Genomic DNA, 21,679 nt, shown 5'->3' on the forward strand with positions numbered 1-21,679 from the left:
AGAGGGGAAACTGGGAAGGGAGAAATTTACATGTAAATAAAGAAAATATCTAATAAAAATAATAAAAATAATAAAACAAACAAACAAACAAAAGAACCAAATGGTTCTGGTTCAACTGGTGGTCAGCATGTAGAAGAATTCAAATCAACCCATTCCTATCTATTTGTACAATGAAAATATTTTGATGATTATTTTAAATTCACCCCATTCCATTTCAGGAATTGCATATGAAGGCTTAGTAATGACTCTTAGGGGAGTGCCATGTCTTTCATGTAATTTAAACTGGACCCTCTTCACGTATGTAGACATATGCTCATTTTTAGATGGTTTTACATATACTATCCTCTGGTGGATGTGTCCATCTTCTTTTTCCCAAAAAAATATTAGGCAACATTATCAATCACTCTTCTGCCAGAGTCAGGCCCAAACTCCAAAATTCCTCCATTCTCCTGAACATACTGTTCCAGGAAAGAGATGCTGCCTCCAGGGAAAGAGCTCAGGGCAACTGGGTCCTGGCTCCTCTCTCAAGCCAGCTCCTCTGGGACCAGAGGATTCAGGCTAGGGGAGAGTTAATTTCTTTGGTTTCGAGCACCCCATAGCCACCTCCTCCACACCAGTGGCTGTAGGAGTCAGACATTAAATCTTAAGGTGGTGTAACAGGGCACAGGTTTCTCCATCTTGTCTTAGCTGAAGCTATGATTTCTACTCTGAAAAAGTCCTGGAAAGTCCTGTGGGAAAACACCAACCCAGGGTGAATATGTCCCACCTAGCTGCATTTTATTGGCTCTTGTTAAACCTTCGTGCTTACTCCCCCTGTGCTCTTTGTCTTTAATATGTCCCAGTAATAGACACTGAAGGCTGCTCTGTGAGGTGTGCTTCTCTCCAGGCAGTTGCTGACCAGCTTAAAACAGACTCTGTTCAAACTTCGTTCAAGCTGCATAGTCTTTGGGTCTTTAACCCGCAACAGTGGGAGTCCTTTAGAATTTCCCACATGGTATAAGAGTAGAAACAGCCTTTCTTCTTTCTGCAGCCCATGTGTCTTTTATTTCATTTTCTTGTTTTATTGCTCTGGCTAGAACCCCTGGCATCATGTTGTACAGTAGCTGAGGACAACCATGTTTTTCTTGTCCTTGGTCCTGGTGGTGATGGTGGGGAGTGGAGCAGTTTCTCATCTTTCACCATTAAGTTTGGTATCAGCTGTAGGGATTTTATAGACAACTGTTACTAGGCTGAGAACTTTCCCTTAAAATTCCTAGTTTGCTGAGTATAGACATGATGAAATTAGATTACATTTTGTCAAATTTTGTTTTTTTACATCTTTTTGGTATATTTAAATAATCAGGTGGATCTTTGTCCTTCATTCAACTGACGTAATGTATTCAAGTTTTCAAAGCAATGCTGCATTTTTATGATAAATATTCCTGACCGCAGTGTATAATCCCTTTAATATTTTTTCTTTTATTGAAAATTGATTTTTTCATACACTATATTACAATTATAGTTCTCTTTTCCCTATTTCTCCCAGTTCCTTGCCACCTCCCCTCCCATCTGGATTCGCAGACTTTCTGTTTCTCTTTAGAAACAGTCATCTAAGGAATAATAATAAAATAAAAAATTAAAATAAAGAAACAAATCTTCCCACTTCAATTAAGCAAAAATCCCTCACAGGTGTGCCCTGCCATTTTTGAATTTTAGTTAATTCCAGACGTAGTTAAGTTGATAACCAAGAGAAGCCATCAATATTTTGATGGGATCTATTAGCATCTAATTTTTAGGAAATTTTTACATCTATGTTCTTGAGAGATAGTAGTCTGTCCTTTCATTTTCTTGTGTTATCATTTTCTGATTTTAGTATCAGGCAACAGTGATCTTACAGAATGAATTGGTGAGGGTTTCATCTTTTCATTTATAAAAAGTTAGTGATGCATTCTAGAAAGCTGTTAGTAATTGCAGTGATCGAGTCCTAGCAGATTGCCTGGTTTCCAGTACCAGACACCATTGCCTCCTGTTGAGCAGGACTTAAGTCCAATTAGACAGCCCTTGGTTACAACCAAGATATGGGTGCCACTGTTGAACATTTAGGGATTTCTTGCCATGGGGGGGCATCACTGGCACATAGGACTGTTAATTGCTTCCCTCCGCTGGCAGCTTCCTAAACAGTCTTCTAGAACCCTGAAAACAGGATCTCAGGAACAAGGCTTGCAGGTTGTATCTGGCTCAAAACTTCTGAGTCCCATATCTGAAGTGTGTGGTGTCTTCAGCAATGGGGCTTATGTCTACCCTTGAGGAGGCAGCCAAATGCAAAGACAATTAATTTTATTGTCTTGGTAGTTATTTAGTACCAAGCAACCTGAGCAACAACTCAGGTTGGAAGCTTCTCATTCCTGGTACTGGGGTTTTGTTAGATACTCTATGGAATTTTTGAGGATTATTATAGCATAAGTGGCATGGCTTCAGTTAATACGTGTTCATTAAATATGTGTATCATATGTGTGTACATATATATATACTTTCATGTAATATATATATATATAATTTGAAGTAATTATAAAATAGTATGGTCCTTGAGGATTTATCAAATATCTTTAGTGTCATTTGACCCTCTTCCCCCTTTTTCCTTCTATATTGACCTCCCTCCCCCAAATCCAATTAAAGGCCCCTGCCCTATTTTTCTTGCTTTCCACTTCATATCACCTGTACTCTAATACCTGATATTGGTTACCCTGTACCCAGATGACCTGCCCCCATGGTCCTCTGATCCTTTCTGGTTTCCATGGTTACTACAAGTTGTAAACTCACATCTGAAGATTTAGAATTAGGAACCACAAATGAGAACACACACCATCTGTCTTAATGGATCTCAATTACTTCACTCAGTAGAATCTTTTCTCATTCTATGCATTTACCTGAAAAGTTTTATTATTTCCTTTTTTATTATAGTTGAATAGCATTTCATTGTATGAATGGTATGTATCATATTTCCATTATCCATTCATCTGTTGAAGGGCATTAGCTTGTTTCCATTTTCTAGCTATTGTGAACAGAATGGCAATGAAGATTGCTAAGATAGTATCTGTGAAGTAGATTGTCAGATCCTCAGGGAATATGCCCAGGAGTGGCTTAGTAGCTCTCATTCCACATCAGAGAAGCTCATTACAGCAAGCCACTACTGGTCATAATTCAGAGATCAACGGATTCTGGGGAGCCTGGCTCCAGTGGATAGATACATCTACAACACAACTCCTGCACCAAAAGCTCAAAGAGACAAAGAGCAAGCAAGCAAGGGGGACTGGCATAAGTCCTTCCTCTATGATCCTCAGAAAAAAACTGAGCTGCTGACATTTTGATTTCAGACTTCTGGCCTCCTGAACTGGAAGACATCTTTGTTTTAGACAGCCTTGCTTTGGTACTTTGCTATGGGTATCCTTGCTAATGAAACATCTGGGTATTTCCTACGACTTACTGCTCCTAAGTCTCACAGGTGGGACAAAAATGATGTAAGAAAGAATGAGAAGGGAAGGAAAGAGCTAGCTCTCTTGGGGAAAGTAAAAAGAAAACAAACGAGAAGAAAGGAAAAGTTTCCATTCTGAGAGTACAGTGGTTTGCAGGCAATTCCTGCCTTCCATGTTAATGAAGGCATGGTGTGTTTGCTGTAAGCTGTCTGAGGCCTGAAGTCTCTTCTTTAAGGATGCCAGTTCATCTCATTTTTCCCCAGGAGTGCCTGGTGCCGGCTAGCCTCATGAAATACTCTGCTGAAAAGGAAAACAGCTTTGCTACATTGAGCGTTCCCCAATCTTGTTTACTCTCAACTCTAAACCACAGAACCCCTCCCCCACTCTTAAGGAAGAAGATGATCAAGACAGGAGATTCAGAGCAGGTGGGAGAGATGGAAGTTTGCAAAGTAGAAGCAACCCATTTGTCAGAGAAAAGGTCAATTCATTTCTATAAATTTCCCAAAGGCAGCTAGACTTAAAAACCCTGTGGGTAGTTGGCTGTCTTCCCACAGATCCAAACTAAACGGGTCTTCATTAATAAACATACTGCCTTCTCTCCAAATGGAGCCTGCCGAGCCCTGGAAACTGACAGGGTGTTTCTAGCCTCATCTTCCGGAGACATTTCTGAGACAAATGTTGGAAAGTTTGTGAAAGCAGAGCCAAGACAGTCCTCATACACCCCTGGTTGTCTGAACACGCAGTAGATCAGAGCTCCTTGGCAATCCTCTGCAGAGATGCCGATACCACGCTTTTCAATTTGTCTAAAATGGCCCCACATGTTCCAGAGGAGGTATTCATTCAAGAAGGTCTAAAGTCATCTCATCTGGACTTGGAATGCTGTCAAAGGTTTTTTCCTGATAGGTTGTCTTCCATCTCCACCACCTGCTAGGGACTCAAGACAGAATAAAAAGACTGTGGCCCACTGGAGTCTTCCTTTTGGTCAGTTTTTCTTTGTTGAAGAGCAGCTCAGAGGAAGACAAGAACTGTTGGCGAAAGAACAATGGTAAAGAATGGGAAGAAGGTGTGCCATTGGCCAATTTGGCGTCAACTATGCATGATCCTTTACTGAGCACATACTATACTCCGTGTCCTGTTCCAAATACTGGAGGTGTAGCAATGAACAAAATGGGCATAATTTACTACGCTTGGAAAGCCTGGGTGGAGGAGGAAGTACAGTAAAAGCCTGAATCAGTAAAGCATAGAGCACACCAGATGGTGGTATGCACTGTGTGGGAAACAGTGAGCAAGGGGGTGGTGCGCATGCTCAAATTTGGAGGAGGGTGTGGAATTTTAAACAGGATGGTCAATGCCGAAGAGTTCTATGCGGGGGCGATTTAGCCTTTATATTCATTCATGGAATATCATGTTTAGAACCCCAAATGACACCTGCAGCTGGGAACAGATGTCAGGAGCCGGAGGATGGGGGTGTAGCCTAAGCAGTTTGATTGTAAGTTGCACACTGATGTTTCCCCATAGGATCTTGTGCTGTGCTGTACACTATGAGTCAGTCTTGTTAGACCTGGGCATTTACACACAGGTCATAAATGAGTGTGACTGAGACTTGAAAGAGACCTTGCTGCCATCTGACTCACTCAGAGAGGGGGCACAAAGCAATAGCGTTTGCGGTGCCATGTGAGGGCCTGGCACAGCGCCTTAGGCTTTGGAAATTTACTCTTCCATGATACTCTTCCCTTGTTTCACACCCTGAGCATTTGGAGGTATATCTGCACAGAAAGAAGGGGAGAGGAGTCAGGCCAAGGGTTTCTCCATATACCTCTAACTGTAACCTAACTTAATATGTAAGCTGTACATAGCCAACTATTCATCCCATAGTCAAATAAGATGAACAGGAGTTTCAACCCATCATGCTGATACCACTCTACTTTCTTCTCTCTGACTATGAATGTAAAAGCTGCTCATTTTGTAAGATGGAACACTAGGAATTTTTTTTTTTTAAAATCTGGTCTGTTTTCTGACTCCAGAATAATAAAGCATTTAAGACTTGGAAAAAAAAAGACTTTTTGTAAGTTTCTTTTATAGACTAAATTGATGTAAATGAAGCTACAGAATATGTGACAGAAAATAATGGCTCAATGCCTGCCAAAAATGAGAGGGCAAGGGAGCAGAGAAAGCAGCAAGAACAGAGGCTCAAATAGGAGGGCAAAAAGGTTTCTCTTTTCACATTGCTGGAAGACCAGTGTGTCTAGATATGGTTACCTAAGAGCTGAGAGCAGGATGAAGGGGCAAGGGGCTGACCATCAGAGCTTCCTAGGCCCTGGAAGGAAGTTTAATTTTCTTTCAATTTAATGGGAAATCCAGTTAGAGTTAAAGACACAGGCAAGGCTGGCTGATTTCGTGGATCTGAGCTTGGGGCCTTGAGCTGGAGTCCTCTCTCAGTCTCTAGAGTTTTCTCCAGCAGAAGTTGGCAGAGTCCCTGTTTTTTAAATGGTCTGACTAAATGCTGAATGAGTTCTGACACAGAGATGCAAATTTCTCATTGATGTGACCAATGAGGATGAATTATGCCAATTGCCCAGTCAATGGGCAAGTTTTAAGCTTTCCATCAAAGCCTCATTTCTTAGGATCATAAAGTTTTGGTCTAGTCTTTATTGTTCAAAGTGAGGTTCCTAGCACTTGTTAGTAATATAGAATCTTGGAAATTTTGAGCTGAAGGGATAGATGGCTCAGTGGTTACATGTGCATTCTGCTCTTGCCAAGGACCTGAATTCAGATCCCAACGCCGATATTACGTAGATCACAGGTGGTTTAAATGCCACCTGTAAAGAATCTAAAACCCTCTTCTGGCTTCTACGGACACCTGCAGTCACATGCAGGTCTGCACACACATACATATACTTAAAAAAAAAATCTTAAAATAAATGCAGAATCTCTGGCCCTACAATAATCTATTGAGTTCAGAACACAGGGCTAGAATAGCAAGCCCTCTCGATCTTGAAAGTGTTCTAAGTAATTGCTCTGAATCAAACTGGAGAAGCCCTGGGGGTCTAGCCCTGGAGCCTCAGCATCAGTGTGACCTGGAGTAACAATCCTCAGTTCTCTGTGCTCAGTTTCCTCATTTGAAAATGTGGTGTGTGGCCGGGCAGTGGTGGTGCACGCCTTTAATCCCAGCACTTGGGAGGCAGAGGCAGGCGGATTTCTGAGTTTGAGGCCAGCCTGGTCTACAAAGAGAGTTCCAGGACAGCCATGGCTACACAGAGAAACCCTGTCTTGAAAAAAAAGAAAAAAGAAAAAGAAAGGAAATGTGGTGTGTGAGTAGGTTGTATGGTGACTGTTCGGTGCCCAGCAATCGATAGGTTTTTATCAATATGGAATGGTTGCTGCAGGCTGAGTGCTATGAAGCCGAGGAGATGGAAACAGCTGTGTCTCTGCTCTTTTAGGACCCCCTTTCTGGTTAGAGTGATTATAACTGATGAAAAGTCCTAAGTTACATCTTAATGTGTGTGAATTCTACTCAGTAGTTTTACAACTTTGGGTGTATGTGGACTGTGAGCCCTAATTTCCCCATCTAGAACATGGAAATGAATCTGTTACTCTCTCTAAATGATTTTTATATGAATGATTAAAGTCTTAAGCTCTCGCTACATTGCCTAGCAAATGTTACACTCTTAATAATTTTAGCCATGATTATTCCATGGACAGCGGGTAACTGAAATAAGATAGTTGATGATGTTAAAGGAATAGTTTTAAAGGGGACTGCAAGGAGAATCTCTATTCTTAAAAGGCAGGTGTGAGTCATTGCTGGGCTCACTGAACAATATTTCCTTGGCTAAAAGCCGTAGAAGCAGAAGGTAACTACTTATTAAATAAACTAAGCTCCTTGTAGCTAGGAATATTTAGCTATTTTGACTAATGTTAAAGAAAAGAGAATGAGTAAATCAACAAGGAGTGACTTATTCAAATGTAGTCAATGGATATGTAGAACTGTTTAATGTAGTAAACCTGTATTTGAAGCAAAGAAAGTGGGGATGAGATGGGAACTATTTCACAGGACATGTATTTTAGATAATTCAGAAATAACCAATACAAAGATCATTATCCAGGGGTTGCCATAAACACTAGAGCATCATAAACATCAATGATCATCAGAGAGAGAGCAGGGGCCATTTCAGTGTCAGTGACTGATAAAGGAAGTTATCAAGAAATCAAATCTGTGGCATGGGAGCAAGTTCAAGTCAAAGGATCAGGCAGAATGTTTAAGGAGACTAAAAGAAGAGAAAGGAGTAAATGATTAAGGGCTGGAGAGGATCCAAGCGTAGAAGAAAACAAGAGCATCAAGTCAGTCCTTAGGGTTATGTAAATGAACGTGTACTCCAGCTCATCATTGAACGGATGCCAGGCTCCATTCAACTTTCCTGCCATAACAGACTATACAAGAACTACTTAGCAACTTGCAGAAGTAGATCCTTTTTAGATTGGTTCTGGGTTCATAGCAACATTAAGTGGAAGCCACAGAGTTTTCCCTGATTTCTTTGCCACAGACAGACAGACAGACAGACAGACAGACAGACAGATAGAAACACACACACAAACACACACACACACACACGGGAGGGAAAGAGGGAGGGAAGGAAGGAGGGAGGGAGGGAGGGGGGAGAAAGAAAGAGAGAGACAGAGTTGGTTTTTTTTTTTGTGTGTGTGTGTGTAATCAAATCACTCACTACAGTAGTGGTTCTCAACCTCCCTAATGCTATAATCCTTTAATACAGTCCTTTATGATGTTGTGACCCCAACCATAAAATTACTTTATTGCTACTTCATAACTATACTCTTTCTACCATTATGTTTTATAATGCAAATATTTGATATACAGGATATCTGATATGTTGCTCCCAAAGAGGTTGTGATTCACAGGTTGAGAACCACTGCACTAGAGTGTTATATTAATCAAATTATTTATTAAGATGGATGAAAACTGTCAACTCATTTCCATCTGAAGTGCATAGCTTTATTAGCATTTGCTCATGGTGTTGTGCATTTACATTTGGACATATTTATAGTGCTATGCATGTGATTGTAGATATTGTAGTATTGCAGAGAGTCATTTCACAGGCCCCCAAATTCTCCATGCTCCACTTATTTGTCCTTCATATCTCCTAACTCCTGGAAGCCAATGGCCACTATCTCTATAGCTTTGTGTCTTATAGAGTGTTATATAGTTAGAGCTTCTATCACTTAGTAGACTTGTTTCTTCCACAGTTTTAATGACTTGATCATTTCTCTGTGGAATGGAATAGGATCCCACTGCCTGGATATATAACCGTTTATTCATTCACTGAAGGGTATCTTAATTGCATCTGAGCTATGGCAATTATGAATGAAGTTGCTGTAAACATCTATATGCAGGCTTTTATGTGGACACGTTTTTCATTCTTTTCAGTAAGTTGCAAGGACTGTGATTACTAGATTGTAAGTTAAGAATATGATTAGTTCTGTGAGAAACCATCAAACAGCCTCTGAACTAGCCAGGCAATTTTCCACTCCTGCTTGTGATGAATGAGTGCCTCTGCCACTATAAGTTCTCACCAGCATTTGGATTCTAATAGGTGTGTGGTGGTGTGTCTTTGTTTTGATTTTCATTTCTCTGATATCATATGATGTGCTAACACTTGTCTCCTATTCATTTGTCACCCATATGTCTTCTTTCCAGTGGATCTGTTTGTGACCACGGCCCCATTTTAACTTCAGTTACTCATTTTCATATTGTTACTCTTTAAGAGTTCTTTGTGTAATTTTCATGATACTCCTTTATCATAAACTGCTTATAAATGGTTTCTCCACATATGTGACTTTTCCCCATTGTATTGACACTTGACACCTTCTCTTTTATTAGATATTTTCTTTATTTACATTTCAAATGTTCTCCCTTTTTCTGGCTTCCCCTCCAGAAAAAAAACCCTAGTCCCTTCCCCCTCCCCCTGCTCACCTACCCACCCTCTTCCACTTCCTGGCCCTGGCATTCCCCTACACTGAAGCATTGAGCCTTCACAGGACCAAGGGCCTCTCCTCCCACTGATGACCGACTAGGCCATCCTCTGCTACATATGCAGCTGGAACCATGAGTCCCACCATGTCTACTCTTTGGTTGGTGGTTTAGTCCCTGGGAGCTCTGAGGGAACTGGTTAGTTCATATTGTTGTTCCTCCTATGGGGCTACAAACCCCTTCAGCTCCTTTGGTCCTTTCTCTAGCTCCTTCATTGGGGACCCTGTGCTCAGTCCGATGGATGGCTGTGAGCCTCCACTTCTGTATTTGTCAGGCACTGGTAGAGCCTCTCAGGAGACAGCTGTATCAGGCTCCTGCCAGCAAGCACTTGCTGGCATCCACAATTGTGTCTGTGTTTGGTATATGGGATGGATCCCCAGGTGGGGCAGTCTCTGGATGGCCTTTTCTTCAGTCTCTGCTCCATAGTTTGTCTCTACAACTCCTTCCATGGGTATTTTGTTCCCCCTTCTAAGAAAGATTGAAATATCCACACTTTGGTTGTCCTTCTTTTTAAGTTTCATGTGGTTTGTACATTGTATCTTGAATATTCTATGCTTCTGGGCTAATATCCACTTTTAAATGTCAGAAACATGAACGACTTAACCCTTTCAATACTGTCTCTTCTCCAGATCATGCTTTCAGCTACTACCTGATAAGGAAGGGGGTTTAAGAGATGACACTTGGAGTTGAGCACTACACATGATTTGACAAATAATAAGTGTTCAGGACAGTTGGTTTGCATTGCAGCTACTACTGTTCTCAAGACATATGGTCATCTTACACAGTGAAGCATCTGTTGCTATCAATATCTGTCACAACTTTGTCCACCCTTTCTTGGAATCTTCTCCATGAATTTTATTTTATATTAGTTAAGAAAAGCATGATCTCTGCTTTCCATGTTAGACCATTTTCTCAAGTTTCAAACACTTTGATGGGTATGAAAACTCATTTTCAAGAGACTCCATAGAATGATAATAGCCCAGTGACTGTACCAATGTAAACATTCAATAAATATATGTTTCCCACAATGCAATATTTTTATTAATCATTTGGGAATTTCACACAATATACCTCATCACACTCACTACCTTTTCATCCCAGGTCCACCCTCCCACCTTGTATATTGAGTAAAGAAATTAGCATTATGGACAACCCAGGATACCACTTGATGCTACTCTTTTTCTCTAAGGCCCTTCCTTATTTCCCACAGAGGACATGGGCTTCTTGAAATATCATGGAATTTCACTTCTATCTTTTATGGCACTTCACAGTTGGGTTTCAATGTTTATTATTTTACTGTCTACCTCAGCTGCAATGGCTAATGTTGTCACTATGACAGAGTATAGAGTCACCTGGGAGATGGGCCTCTGGGCATGCTTGAGAGGGTCCTCCTAATCTCATTAATTACATTGAGAAGAACTGCTCATTGTGGGTGGCACCATTCCCTAGTTAGGATCCTGGACAGTGTAAGTGGGAGAAGGAACTGATTCCTGATTGAGGGCATGATGTGACCAACTCCTGCAAGCTCCTTACATGAACTCTCCTGCCTAGGTAGTCTAGATCTTGAACTTTGAACTAATAATCCATGACTTTTAAGAGGACAACTGCATCTTAGAAAACAAAAACCACACCATTTTGTGCTTCGATGCATTGGTATTACTGCACCTGGTGTCATTTTCTGCCTGTAGAACTCCCTTGAGCATTCTGGGTCATTCTATCCCGATTGTGATAATGCTCTCACTCTTTGTGGCTGAAAGTGCCCTTATTTCACTTTCCCTTTTAGATGATGTTTTTGGTTTTTAGGTAATGCATTCTAGGTTGACTCGATGACTCTTAGTGCATTAAAAACATATTGTTCCATTATCTTCTTGCCTGGACAGTTTCTTTTTAGAAATCTATCATTTGCTCTTTTACATAATGTGTCCTGCTCCCTCCAATTGCTCCTAATCGTCTTACTATCGGTTCACAGCATCCTCACCATAAATCACCTTGGAGCGCCCTTTTTGGTGCCCTTTTTGGTACTTACTCTGTTGAGCATCCTTGAATTTCCTATATTGTGGATTTTTTCTCTGTCACATCTAGAAAATCTATTTTTTTATTTAGTTTTTTCCCAATTATCTATTTTCTATTCTAAATATACACAAATTATAGAACTTGATATTATATTGAAGGTTTTTGAGGCTATGGTGTATGTGTGTGCACGCGTGTGCACTCATGCGTATGTGTGTATGTGTGTACATGTTGTTTTGTTTGCTTTACCTTTTATCTGTATACTTCAGTTTGGAAATAATTGATTTGTCTCTCAGTTATAATCCTTTGGGGTGTTTAGCTTCGTGTTAGACTTACCCACTATTTGAACTGAGGTATTACATTTCTCTTTCAGAATTTCAATTGAATTCTTTTCTTCTATAGTTTTCTTGTATGTGTGGTGTTCTCTAATGTCCCTCTCTTCATTATGCCTGTGTCTTCCTTCTCATGCTTACCCATGTCTACCTGGGTTGACAGTCTTGCTTACTAACACCACTCTTCCTGTGACTCAAGTTTGTTTCCATTCATGTTTTTCTCTCATGTTTGTGAATTCCAGGTTCATTTTTGCTCATAAGTCTAGTGGTTTTCTATTTTATACTGGCCATTGGGAACTCTACTGTAGAGTGTCTGTATTTAGCAGTCTTCATCATTAAGTGAATCTAGTTCTAAGGCATGGCATCTGCTTGAGGTGTAGACTTATTTCTCACCTTACTCAAAGAAGTCTAGCATTTAGAAGCTAACTTCTAAAAGTTAGCTTTGCTGAGACTTCTCTTGAATATGGAAGTGTTCGACAAATATTTCAGTCTGGCTCTCTGCAGCTTACATGCTAGTCACTCCTGAGTGAACTCAAGCAGAGCTCTGGAGCACAGGCTCCTACGAGCTGGCTCTCTTGATGAATGGAGTTTTTGCACAAGCACACTTTGTTATCTGACCAAAGGTTCCAGAAAACTGTTGTATATCCTTCTGTGGGACTAGAACATCAGTCGTGCAAACTCCACTCCCTATAGGACCTTGTCCTCCAAATTCCTGGTGTCGCCTTAGCTCTGAATTCTGCCTGGGGCTTCTCATTCCAAAGTCCTGGTTAGGAGGTAACAAAGGCAGAAATCCAGGGTGATTGTAAACTTAACTCACTTTTGGTCAGAGTTTAAGGTTGACTTCTGCCTTCTGTTTTGTGTATAAAAACAGTTCATCTTCATTATGTTTTTCAGTTTCTAATGTTCTGTTTTCAAAATGATACTGGAAAAGGTAACTTGGTTATCTGTTTCTCGGTGACTATCAAAAATAGAGGTTCCTGGCTGTTGTGTGGAGGGTGGAGTAAATGGGGGAAGAGGGAAGACAGATGAGCAGCTAAGATGCTGCTCCATCCAGCTGAGAAACATGAAGATTTCACTTGTAGAAACTGAAATTTAGCATAGAATTCCAAGTTAATCCCTCAACACCCAAATAAAATGAAGTTTACCAGAGACTGGCCATAAAATGTTTTTACTCTCTACTCATTAGAATGGCTAGTTTTTTCTTCAGTGTTTTATACTGAGAAACTTGATTAATTCTTTAAAGTTCTAACAAGGAAATATGTAAGATAACACATTTATTAACTTTTTTACATTAATATCATTATCTGGATGTATATCAAAAGATCTTCATGTGAGTGCTCAGAGACAAAATTGTCAGAGTAGTTTTTGGATAAATGCAGTGAATGACACTTTTGAAAACTGATATTTTTCACTGTTAATTTTAGTTAGACCCCTTTTTCTAAATACTAATGGATAAGATTTTCCCCACATTGTGTACACACACAAAAGGAAAGAAGGGAGGAAGGGAGGAAAGAAAGGAAGAAAGAAAGAAAGAAAGAAAGAAAGAAAGAAAGAAAGAAAGAAAGAAAGAAAAAGAATGAAAAGGAAAGAAAGAGATTTGCTTTCTTCCCTTGTGTCTCAGAGTATACAACCAGTAGGTCAATGTTTTATTAAAGGCCCACTGTGCATCGACTATATGATAGACATTGTAGAGTAGTGTAAATCAAAGGGGAAGAGACTGTTTCTGACCTTGGAGGAATCTTAATACAGCAATAGACAGAATGGTTGAAATAAACAGCAAGACACTGCAGTATTCATGCTGGCAGGGTCTGGAGTAGGAGTCAAGAAGATTGGATTCACTGTGTCATGTCTGTTTCCTCTAGAATAACTCTGAACTCTAGAAGCTGAGCTCCCTTATCTGTAATTCTTACAATTCTGCCCTCAGCAATTTTGATTAAATCCAATCAATTGCAATTTCAGCACAATGATTTCTAAAAGTTCCAAATTGGTACTCGTTTGCATCTCAGGTTGCAAACCACTGGTCTGCACAGAAGCAGAGAAATAGCTGGCTTACCAACAATAGAGAGCAAGCTCAAATCCTAGCACACGGGCCCAAGCAAATGTGGAGCAAATCTTAACCTTGACATTTTCTTGCGGCTTGGTAAAACAAAAATTAGGAGTTTCTCTGGAGTTGTGGAGCACGTGATGGGGTAGAGACCCAGTCATGGTAGATATGAGACAGAAAAGACTGTGGGGTAGACATTCTGACAGCAGCTGCCATCTTCCACTGAGTGGTTCAGCCACCTGGTGGTCACCCTGGGAAGCGAGCGGTGAAATAATATTCTCTCTCTTCTATCCCTTTAGTCTTCTCCCAGTGCTTCTTCCTGATGATGGAGCCAACTCAGAAGTCATGTACCATCACTTTCTGAGGCTCAAATCGGCATTCCAGTGGACTTGAGGATGAATGGAAAGCACTCAGTCTAAGTCATTTTTAACGACCAAAACTAAGAGACCCAGATATGAATAATGGCCACCCCTTTCCCTCCAAAAGAGACTGTAGGGTACCACTGAATGGAGAGAACAGTGAGTGTCCATCATTAGCCTCTAAACACTATCTCATGGCCTAAGAGAACGTTCACAGTGGCCCTGGTGTTCATACTCAGCTGGCCCAACACTTCCTGCTCCAGGGAGTCAATGGAAGAGGAAAGGACTGGAATTTTTAAAAATACAATTACGTGCAAGTAATATGTCACTAGACATACTTTAAAAGATGCCATGTGGAGAGCTTTGCACTCCTCAGAGCCTAAAATAGTTGAAGGACAGCTATTTTTCTTCTCAAGGACAATGAATGCAAGGCTGAAATGGCTCAAAGTCTGATCATCAGCAGTAGCTGCAGAGATGGCAGGTGCCATTCTGAAGACGTTATCCATGGCCTGCTAGAGCTAGGTATGATTCATCTGCTTATAGATAAGGTTATCTAACTCCAAGTGATAAAGAGCCAATCATCATAAAGCAACTCAAAAACAAGTGTTTTAGATAACAGAAACTCTATATACCACATAGAGACATGTTGTGAATGGCTGAAGTAAGTCAGGAGTAAGAGAGAATTTAGAATCAAGACACCTGCTCTGTACAATGTCACAAGCCTTTTGCCCCCTGCACATGTGTTACCATCTTCTTTCCTGGGGAGAAGCTCCAGGGCACCCTACTTCCATGAGCTGATGATGAAATTTTGCCCCCACAGACCTTTGAGGAGTAATCCATTGCTTCAAATTCAGCCTGTGTTCCCACTAGAACATACAAGAGAGTACCTCACCTGAAATGTCATCTAAAAATAAGATCACTGCAATTGTAATCATTTAAGATTAGGTTTTGCTGAAGTACAATGAGTCACTTAGCCAATACAAAAGGAGGGAGCGGAAGAACAAAGATATAGAGTTTAGACTAGAAAGAGTCATGTGATAACTGAGGCAGAGGCTGAGTGACATCTCCATAAGCTAAGAACCATCTCAGATCACTACTCAATCCAATACTAAAAAGAGGCAAGAAAGAATCCGCTCAGCATAGATTTCAGAGGCTAGCATAGGCTTGCTAACACCTTGAGTTTGGATTTCTGCCTTCTAACAAACCCCTGCTGTTTAAGCCACATGGGTTGTGGTCTTTTGTTTCATATATATATATATATATATATATATATGAATATTCTAGGCTTCAGAAATTTTTGTTGAATATACTTGGGTCAGATCTACCAGTTGCAACAGTTCTCCAAGTTCTTAAGATTGCTAGAAATGTAGATTCCTAATCTCCAGCTCACCCTTACTGAATGGGAAGCTCTGGAGATAGGCCCAAGGAACACTTTAGCACAAGCTCTCCAAATGATCCCGACGAAGCTACAAGTTTAGAACCCACTGGGCAGTTACAAAAGGAAAGAGTGGTTAGGTTTCAGGGGTGTGGGGAACAGGGTTGTGTAGTCAGTGCCAGGACTTTAGTGCTGTGCCTATGTGGAACTCTGATAGTTCCTGGAGAAAGAAGTTGGAAAAGAGGAGGATAAACTCAAGAAACTGAGTGGCTTTCTCCCTAGAACAAAAGAGGGGCAGCTGAGACGTCAGTGACACCACTAATAGAGATGGGATCAGAAGTATTGTATTGTTATTGCTATTAAAGAGACAGCCACATTCCAAGACTCATCTGAAGTAAGACAACATATATTACCAATAACAAGTTGGCATAATTACTGTAGTTACTGTAGTTTCCTTTACTCTCTGGAGCAGTGTTTCTCTACTAGACTTTTGGGTGTATATTGGAACCCACTGGAGAGCTTTCACTCTCCAGTGAAATGGGTTCTGCCCACTAGTTCCTCTGTCCATTGACCCCCAGATAGTTAAAGAATGCAGTTATATTTGAGAACCATTAGTCTTAAAATATATTGTCTCAGATGTGAGCTTTAGCTATTTATTTTATTTTATGGTTTGCTAGTGGTAAGGGATAAAATTTCCTAGGTTTGAGTTTCGTGAGCAAAGGAAAAAACAGACAGGGTTTAACTTCGCGCTGTTTTGCTTTGGTGGGGTGAGGTTGTGTCTGTTATTATAGGAGACAAGGTTTAACTCATTGAACCTTAGTTTAAAAAAAAAAAAACATGATGGGACAGATGTTACAAATCCATGCTCAGCTCTCTTTCTCTCTGAAGCAGCAATCAGATGCAGTGAAAACTGGGATTCTGTATTGTTTCCACTCCACTAGTTCTCTGTGTTAGTGCACAGGCATATGTGACAGTCAACTTCCCATCAGTGTAACAGAAGAGCTGAGGTAAACAACTTGGGGGAAGGAAAAGTTCCCTTGCCACATAGTTTAAGAGGGCTCAGTCCATGGCTAGCCAGCTTCATTGCTTCTAAGTCTGCAGCAAGGTAGAAAGTTCACAGTGGCAGGACAGAGGCTACTCATCTCACAGTAGCCAGGAAGCAAACAGAGAGAAGAAATGGCTGGGGATAAAATAGACTCTCCTCAGATACCTATCTAGTAAAGATACCCTCCAAGAAGGACCTGCCTCCTCAAGTTTCCAGCACTTCCTAATGATTCCATTAAATGACAACCAAGCCTGTTGTGTATGCTTTTAAGAGACGTTTCAAATAGAAACAACAACAGTGCGTTGATAAGACTGACTAGTGCTGTGTATGTTATGAGCCAGAGTGAAAACACCAGAGATTGCAAGTAATTTAATTTAGATTTAGAAGGTTACGATATGCTCAAAACCATGTCTAAGAGTCACGTCCTCTTAACCGCTTAAATCTTAGTGTCAAATAAGAATTAGAGATGGAATTGTGATTAGGAATTATTTGTCAGCTACAAAATACAATCCACCTAATCCAGAATTACATAAGAAAGATGGAGTCACATCTGTTGTTGCAGGATATTTGTTCACACTGTGAACCCTGATATTGTGTTATTTATGGGGAAAACCTGTTTTTAGTTGTGGTATGGCTCCACCTTAGCACACGCCTTTAATCCAGGAACCTTCTGCTTGCATATTTTAAACAGGATTAAATAAAGTGAGCCATAGTTCAAAAGGTGGAGGAAGCAACCTGTTGACAGGAAGTGAACATATAGGATTATTAAAAAAGAGACAGAGGGGGAGAGTAAGAGGGAGTCAAGAGGATAGACAGAGACACACAGAAAGTAGAAGGGAGGGGCATTCAGTTTGAAGGATGGTTGTCTTGGAAACAGCATAAGAGAGGGACATTGCTTCTGGGATGTTGGCTGAGGAGGAAGATCAGCTGGGTGCTTTCTCTCCCTCTCTGAGCAAGCAGGCTTTTATATATATATCAAGATATATAAGACATACATAAATAGTGCTTCAGGAGTGTGGATACATGTCTGTAATTCCAGCCACTTGGGAAATGAAATATGGAGGATCAATCACAAGTCAAGTTCAAGGTTCTCTCTGACCAGATCAAGTTCAAGGTAACCTGGGTAACTTGGTGAGATCCAGTCTCAAAACAGAAAGTGATATGAGGACACCTGGTACGAACGTAGTTCAGCCATAAATAGGACACCTGTCTAGCATAGGCAAAGGCCCTCTATTCAATCCCTAGAACTAGAAAAGGAGCAAATAACTGAAAGATGGAGGAAGTACTGCTCTTCCAGTACTTGACGGAGTTGAAGTTAGTGAGTCTGTGTGGACAAGCAACACCTGAGATGCTTCTAAAGCTGAGGCCTCCACTCTGTGTCCCCAATGGTGTTCAGCCACAAGAGGTCCTCCTGAAGTGCAGAATTTAATGACAGTTCTCTGAAATTTTTCACAGTACCATGTTGTCACATTTTAATGTAGCAGGACAGGAGCAATGGAAATGACAAACCTTTTCACAGTGGTGCACTCCCAGGTCAGATGTGCTCTGCTGCTGAAGCATTCTTCCTGAGAGGCTCTGAAGTCCTGTGTGTGTCTTCATAGCAGCTGCTCCAGGGGTTCATGCTCTTCTCTCACTGGAGCAGAAAGTAAGTGTCTGTTGTAACAGTGAGTTTCTCGGGGCATTGGTCTAGATGGGCCAACTTCATATACCCAAAGGGATACTGTTAATTGTAAGGGACAAATCTTATATTCAGTCCATGAGAAACAATGTAGGCTCAGACAAACTGGCTGTGTAGAGAAGGGATGATTCCGTTAAAGAACTGGTTGTACTTTTTAACTCTACCAATAGGTGTTTGGTGGTGGTGGTGGTGGTAGTATGTGTGTGTGTGTATGTGTGTGTGTGTGTGTGTGTGTGTGTGTAGCACACCTGTGTTTAACTGGGTATAATATAAAGTAGGTACTATTTAGAGAGCTGGATGCTTACACAAAGTAATTTCTTCAAAATCCTACAGGTAGAGACAGAGAAGGATTTGTACTCTGAGTGCTCGTATCTGCAGCCTGGCTTATGATTTATGACCTAGGAGGCTAAGGCAGTGTAGCTTTCAGGCTGCTGATACACATGAAGGTGCCATCAACAATGAAAGACAAAAATTGCTTAGTCCCCTTGCTCAGAGTGCTGTACTAACCTATGTAAGCTTCAGGTGATCTGGCATCCTGTTTGATTCCTGCTTCCCTCTTTCTTCTGCCCAGGACCCCTATCTATCTACTCTCACTACCGCCTCTCTTAAGAAACATCTTCCCAAATCCCTTTCTCTGGCTTCCACAGTAAAACACCACTCCCTACTCATGAAATTTAGAAGGTCTTCTGGGATACCTGCTGTACTAGTTTTATGTCACAGTGACCAAAACACCTGGCAGGAAGGGCTCGGAGAGATTTGGCTCACAGTTTTGGGGGATTTCAGTCTGTCCCAGCATGGGAGGCATGGTACAGTGGTACCACCTGTGGTAGTAGGAGTTGGAGATGGAGGCTGTTAACATGCAGGAGACCAGGAAGCAGAGACAGTGTCAGAATCAGTGGCCTGCACAAGCCATTTCCCAGAGGCTCTAACGGCTTCCAAATTCATTTCATCAACTGATGAACAAGCTCACAAAACATAGCTTGCCTCAGTGGTTAGGAGCACTTTCTGCTCTTGCACATGATCTGAGATCTGAATTCTGTTTTCAGAACTTACACAGTGGTTCTCCACCCCCAGTTCCAGGGATTCTATTGCTCTCCTCTGGTCTCCATGTGCATCTTGGCATGTACGTTCTATACATTGCATACATGAAGGCAAAATCATTCATACTCATAAAATATTTTTAAAAAATTAAAATATGAACTTGTAAGGGTACATTTTATACTTAAGCAAGGTCACTTGGCATGACTGCCTTGTGCTATTGATTCTTTGAATATCTTATCTTTCAGCTGAAATGACATTCTGCATGCAAGACATTCTCAGAGTGATTCTGCATTTTTCATGGTCTCCATAGTAGCAAGCATATTGCTAACTGGAAGTATGTATCTGGTCTATTCCTATTGAGTAGATAAATGCAGGACCTATGATACAGGGTTCACATGTTCCAAGGGTTTTTTGTTGATTTTTTTGAACTCTTCAATTAAAATTTTTATATTGGGGGAAATATATTACGTTGTTGTCCCCAAACAGGATATTAATTGTCCTATGCTATCAAATGTAGAGTATTTCTCCAAGTAGAGACCTGGAGAGATAAAGGTGTAAAATATATTGCAGGCAGATATTCATCTAGAATTGCAAGGGTCGTAAAGAGTGCAGTAGAGGACTGGCTAGAAATGTTTCATAATTTCCCTGGTCCTTCTCCTCGGGGACACATTGACCACTTTCTTGAATGCTGAAGAGACATTGAAGTTGTTGTTTAGCTTTTACTGATAAATATTTAATTAGCAAAAACCACCTTCAAATCTCTCTAATGCTATATGGACCAAATACTTGTGAAGTAATAGACTTCTCTTAAATGTACTCTGGGTTACCCAAACAAAGAAAACACAACTCAGAGAACATGCACAGCTATTTTCTACATGTGGTAGTCTGTCTATCCCCTTTTCTGTTGGGTAAATCTTTAAGTACTGTATGTTTTTCTAATTATGTATAAATGCATTTTTTTACTTACTGAAATTGTAACACATGCTCATTATGGAAAAGGCACAGAAATACAAATCAGAGGGGGGAACACATACCCATAGGAGCATTTTCTTTTGTAGAATTCTTAAGTGCTTTGACCAAGGACTTTGAGTGCATTCATAGAGAACTGCTAATTTCCTTCTCCCAGTATGTCTCTGCATGTGCCCCCACTGAGACCTTAAGATGCTATTTTAGAACAATTGGAGAGAAACCATCACTTCACCCACCCGTAGAAAAAGCCTTACCAATCTGTTAATGAACATGATTTAGATGAAACTAGCAGGCTGAAGAAGTAGGTGTACATGTGTCAAGGAAGATGAATCCAAGCCCCGTGGGCCAAAGCTGCAGGCGACCTGATTTGCATGCAGACTCTAGCTACATTTCAATTTCCAGGAGTAGATTATACTCTGAAAATATCTATTGTTAGAACGGCTTCTGGAATTTTTTGTTAGCATTGTTCATTTCTTCCAGTAAGAGAGAGTCCTATAAGACTCCTGAATTGTTTGGAGTGAACTATGAAGAGAAATGGATTTTTGCACCAGGAATAGATGTGAGAAGGCCAGTTGTAGTGGTGATTGTTAACCTGATTGTTAGGCTGGGGTGGGATGGGTTGAGACTTAGAAGTTTGGGATGAGGAAGGTATACAGGAGGGAATAAATTCCACTGACTGCTCCTTTGACCTTGGAAGTCTGCCATTTCCCAGCCCTTTGTGGATGTCAATCAATACCTAGACTAAACCTAGGGAGCACCATCCTGGACTATAAAAGTCATTGCCACATAACCATATTCTTCAAACTTAATTAGACCTGTTTTCTCTTAATAACATACCACCCATACCCCAAATTTTCAGTCCATAATTACAGTCATTTGAAACTTTGTGAAAAATTATTTATTCCATATTTTTTAACACCACTTTGTTGAGAAATGACTGACAAGTAATAAGCTGTGCATAGTTAATATTCACATCTTAATGACTTTGGGGAAAGTGTGCAGCTATGGAACATTTCCACCTCAAGGCTACATTATAATACCATCTCCCAATGGTGACTCCCACCCATTCCATTCCCCTTACTGCTATTACTATGGTTATTCTTTGTGAATTTTATCTATATTATGGTATTAGTAACTATAGATATTGTGAAAAATATATGTATATATACATATATATATATAAATATCCCAGAACTTATTTATCTTAGCATAACTGATATAACTAACTGATATAACTGATATAACTGACACAACTAACATATATACATACATACATACACATGTATACATATGTACATACACATACATATATGTATATATATATATGTGTG

The 21,679-nt window shown here is 40.4% G+C and overlaps 2 pseudogenes; one reads left to right on the top strand and one right to left on the bottom strand.

Moving 5' to 3' along the window:
• The window catches only part of LOC116101264, a 5,662-nt pseudogene extending 2,887 nt beyond the window's left edge, over nt 1-2,775 (bottom strand).
• The window catches only part of LOC116100582, a 108,154-nt pseudogene that overhangs the window by 75,870 nt on the left and 10,605 nt on the right, over nt 1-21,679 (top strand).

This window comes from Mastomys coucha, unplaced genomic scaffold (genome assembly GCF_008632895.1).
Source record: "Mastomys coucha isolate ucsf_1 unplaced genomic scaffold, UCSF_Mcou_1 pScaffold21, whole genome shotgun sequence".
In the NCBI taxonomy this organism is placed as follows: Eukaryota; Metazoa; Chordata; class Mammalia; order Rodentia; family Muridae; genus Mastomys; species Mastomys coucha.